The following is a 5,346-nucleotide window of genomic DNA, read 5'->3' as shown; positions in this document are numbered from 1 at the left end:
CACCCACATCTGCCACTAGGAGCTGTGGAGATGCTGTAAGAATTATGTCCTTAATTAGGTCACCAGCCTGCGACGGTGTCCCAGCCTAAAAAGCGGGCGTGCCTCTGTGCCCTCTCTTTCTGTATCTCCTCTCTCTCTCTCTCTCTCTCTCTCTCTCTCTCTCTCTCTCTCTCTCTCTCTCTCTCTCTCCTCTCTCCCCTCTCTCTCTTTCTCTCTCTCTTTCTCCCTTTCTCTCTCAATAAAGCTCTAGAAAGGTAACCATGGCTCGTGACTCTTCACCGATACATCCAGCACTCTCCTCCGTCGGCACGAGCCCCCGCCGCTTAACCAACAGATGCCATTGTTCCTTCACACAGGGTGAACCCTACCCTGTCTGTGATCTTTGCACTGACTGCCCTGTTTGCCTCTCGTCACCAGAAATATACCTTTGTCCCTATGTCACCTGTACGCCAGTGTCCACCCCTCACCCAGCTGAAGACATTTAACGAAGGATCGACAGCCAAGCCCGGGGTAGTGTGCATGCCAGGAATCCCAGCATGCAGGAGGCAGAAGCAGCAGGACCGGGATGGCTGCAAGTTTCAGGCCCCTTAGTTGACACTTTCAGTTCTGGGCCAGTCAGCATCACATAGAAAGACTATGCCTCCAAAACCAATGCGTGTGCGCACACGTGTGTGTGTGTGTGTGTGTGTGTGTGTGTGTGTGTGTGTCTTCAAAACGTGCACACATACATATATACAGAGTTTCAGATGAACACAAAAGGTGGGGGAGTTCTTTTTCATTTAAGGACAATGTGGATTTTAGGAACTATCTTTTTTTTTTTCTTTTCTGAAAGGGGGTCTCACTATGTAGCCTAGGCTGGCTTCACACTTGAGATCCTCCCTCTTGAGCCCCCTGCCTGCTGGGTTTACAGCTGTGGTGCTCCCAGGCCTGGCTTGAACAGGACATGCTTCAGCATCCTACAACTGCCCTCCCCCACCCCAGCCTAGGCGAGCTGCCCAGAGTGGAGGATGTGGGGACAGGGGGACAGGCACCCCTGCCGGACCTGTACCTGCTGTTGGTATGAATGATTAGGTGAATCTTCAAATGCCAGCTAATTCTCTGCCTCTTCTTCCTTTCAGACCTCCGTTCTTTCCCTCTTTTCTTCCACATTCCCCTCTTTTATTCCAGCTGGAATGAACTATAAGAAACATAAAAGGCTGAGGCCTTTTCTCAGTTGCTGAGTGTTTGCCTCGCACACACAACCCCCTGGGTTTGATCCCAGCACTGTATAAACCTTGCTGTGGTGGTTGCTCGCGCCTGTAATCCCGGCACTAGGGAGGCAGGGTCAGGAGGATCTTCACAAGTTCGAGGCTGCCCTGTTCTATGTAGTACTGAGCCAGCTAGCTTTACACAGTGAGATCCTACTTCAAAAAAACCACTCAGTGGTTAGTGGATGCTTGTAATCCCAGCATTTGGGAAGTGAGGGCAGGAAGACCAGAGTTCAAGGCCAGCCTCTGCTACATAGCAAGTCTGAGGCCAGTCTGGGTTACATGAGACCCTGTCTCAAAATGCCAAAAAAATAAAAAATAAAATAAACAAATAGTATACATTGATGATGGTCTGGTATCTGTATACACTGTACAATGCTGTGATAATCACTTTAGTCAACACACACCACATTGCTAGTTACTTCTCAAATGTGTATGTGTGTGTGCACATGCTCGCTCCCCTCACATTTCCAGTGTACAACACAGCATTAACTTTGGTCCCCATGCTCTGCATTAGATTCCTAAGACATCATCTCCTATTCTGGCACCTGTCCTTTATTCCACTAGAGCACCCATCTTCCTTTGCTCCTCTACTCACCCCTCATCACTTGTCAGTTCCCACTATGATGTGAGTTGACTCTCTCCAGTATTCACTCTTTTCCCTCAGGCCTGAAGATAACCCCACATGATCATAATGAAGATAGCTACAGGTAACCTCGCAGATGCCTTGGTCTTCATGAGCCAAGATTAATTTTTGAGACTTGCCTAAACTCCACATTCATAGATTACTACAAAGAACAACAACATATGAAAACATATGAACTCTTTCTCCATTAAAGGGGCCAGGTGTTGTCCATTCTGGGCATTCATGCTGCTAAGAACGTGTCCTAAAATTGGGCAGGATATTGAATCCAAAGCAAAATTTTCCCTGTACGGGCCCACTGAGACTATTTTGAGTAGCAATTATTGTAAGATTGTTATAGGACTGTCAACTGATTATACATGCAATTGTAGGTAAATAACTACGGATATAATTTATAGCATTTATAGTTGTTTTATACATGCAACTATAGGTAAATAATTATGGGTAGAATTTGTATAGTGTTTATGGTTTTTAAAGAGCAATGTGACATATATTGTACCATTTGCTTCCCACAATGGCCTTGAGAAGGGCAGGCATCTTTAAACACACTTTGAGGTCCAGAAAACAAAAGTGATGGGCAAGAATCCAGGACCAAAACTTTCACTTGTGAGCTATCCTGTGATTCGAGTCTGCCTTCTGTGGCTTGAGGCTTGCCAATTTCATGGTCTCATCAAAGGGCCATTCATTTGTTTCTTCAGGTGCTCTGTGGATATTCACTGAACTCCAGGTACTATTTTCTTTATTAGGTGGAGCGGGGAGACACGTGAAGGAAACCCACTCCTCTGTCTTGGGGTGGGGAAGACCGGCAGTTTGGGTTTGGATTTCTACCTGTTTCTACCTTGGGCATGTTTTCCAAACCCTCTTTAACACAATGTCCTGAAATGGAGATTTGCACATTTGCTGCAGCTGGGTTGACCATGCCACTTGATGTGGCTGGGACAGCCCCAGTTCACTCATCTTGGTATCCCATGAGAATGATTAATAATACTCATTTTGTGTGTGTGTGTGTGTGCTTAAAAGTATTCTGGTTTGGGTGATAAATCACATGATCACCTTCCAGGGGTACACAGAAAGCCTGCAATCCCCATCCAAGAGATGTACACAGGATTGCAACTCCCGAAACCAAAGATGCATGGTGAGATTAAGTACCTAAGACAAGCAACCCCTATATATGTCACAGTCATGTTGCCAGACTTCCTTGCAGAGTGATTGGATCACATGACTAGTTGGGTCCTATTGCTGACTGGAGATGAGATGCCACTTCCAGGCCAAGGCCAGATCTTCTGCCCTCTGCCTCCCGTCTGAGATGACTTCTGTTGCCATGGTAGCAGCACCTGGAAACTGAACTGCTCCTTGGGGAAAAGGCCTCTCCAGCCTGCTTGGACCTTGGGTGAGGGAAGCCAATGCGAGTGTGCAGAGCCATCAGGCTTCCCGTGCAGCTGCCTTTCAGCTTATTGTCCTAATATTGGAACGAGACCTGGTTCACTTGATGTGATTAATCAGAGGTCTCTAGTCATAAAAACCCAGCGGCCTCTTCCTCACTGTCCTCTAATCGAATGGCTTTATTTCAGTGTTTTTAAGTGGGTTTAAGGTCGTGTTGCATCTGCAGGCTCACATGCCTCCCCTCTTTCTTGGCACTATCTGATAATGTACCTAAAGTCCCAGAGAAGTGGTTTGTTAGGTGCCAGTGGTATGGACTATGACGGAGGATGCCACCTTAGATGCGTATCAGGCTGTACGCCTGCTATCGGTAGGATTCCAGTTTTCCTACCCATGGAGTCCACATTACCAGTCTCCCACCCAGTGCTTCCCCTTCCCATGGAGTTCGAAGTTTCTAAGGATCTGTGTTAAACCCATTTCTGAACTATAAAATCAGTTGTAAAACATACAACTGGCATTGCAAAGGTTAAATAGTATATGCAGAAGAAAATCAGTGTGTACTAGAGGTGAGAGCATGCACCATTGTGAAGTGGGCATGCTGCCTGTGGGCAGCTGATTATTTCTGACTAGGTGTCATGTGACTACATCCCCTGCTGAGCATCATGGATCAGCCATGATGATCCTCAGGTGCTTGCAGCAGCTCTTGTCTCTGGAGAGGACTGATGGAATCAGTCACCAGAGTGTTACATACAAACACTTCCAGGAGGCAACCCAGAAACTAACAAAACCAATTGGTGGGTGATTTGCATGGCTGGGGGAGAAATCAATCAGGGTGGTTTTATGGCCGGTGGCTGACCAACCCACCCACCATCTCTGTCACCTGGCGTTGAGCTGGGTCTCTCTGGAGCTGACCTTTGCAGAAGTTCCAGCTTCCCTTTGAAATGAGGATAACCGATCAATCCCCTTTGACTGAGGCCATTATGGGGAAGTCTGTCTCGAGGAGAGGGAAATGGAGTGTCTTCGAGACTGAGCCACAATGCCCTGGCCTAGTCACAGACTACGGTGGTGTGTGGGAGGTATACTTTTAATCAAGGTGATGAGGAGAAAGACAAAAACACCCAGCTGGAGTCCAAGGGGGTGATCGGGCAGGGGGTCCTGGGACACGAAGCTTTCTTCTGCCTCTTGGTGGGCAGTTGGGCTGCTGGCAACCTGGGCTTGGGGTGCTGATTTGGGGAGAGTTGTGTTGCCCTCTTGGTGGGGTAGGAAGGAGGATGGAGGGGGAAGGGGTCCTTTGGGGACTCAGAAGGTGGGAGGATAGACAGCCTTCAAGACCACCACCCAAGGTCCAGGTGAGACTAGTGATCCAACACATGCCGTTTCATGAGGCTTACTAACCACTCCCAACACTTCCCTTTTGAAAGTTCTCGTAGTGTTAAAAACATGAAAAACAGAATACCAATACAGAGGTGGAAATCAAATAACTACAGGCACGCTTAAAGTTGCGTGTAGCTACCCTTAATCCTGCCTAAGATCTCTGGGGCTGTTCCTGTAACTCCCTCCTGTGTGTGAGGACAAGCTGGGGGATAGAGGAGGGCCTGCTGCCCACCCAGAGTGCTGGAGACACTTGCACTTTAGGGCTCTGGAGTCAGCCGCTTGGTCCTGGGGTAGGGTGGTTTTCATCAGGAGGCCTGAGACATCTGCTCTGTGCTGCTCCCAGGCAGACCATGGGGAGATAAGGGCTAATCAGACTGTCACACACAGTATAGGCTCCTTTTCTGGACTTTAGGAGGGAAAAAACATCAAAACCTAAATAAGAGATAAATACATATCCAAACACACACACACACACACACACACACACACACACACGCACGCACAAACACACTTTTAAAAACAAGTGTGTGATAAAAGCAACACCATCAGAATTGCCTACTGCTGCAACGGTGTAGAGAGTCTGGGTGGGATGTAGTAAACCCTGCTCTGTCTGGTCCTCCATTGCATAACCAAGTCCTCGCTGGGGGCCTCCGTCTTGCGCTCTTCTGGGGTTTACTTTTGCTCGGTAACTCACACACGGTA

This window comes from Peromyscus eremicus, chromosome 9 (assembly GCF_949786415.1).
Source record: "Peromyscus eremicus chromosome 9, PerEre_H2_v1, whole genome shotgun sequence".
Lineage (NCBI taxonomy): Eukaryota > Metazoa > Chordata > Mammalia > Rodentia > Cricetidae > Peromyscus > Peromyscus eremicus.
This window is presented reverse-complemented; position numbering follows the sequence as displayed.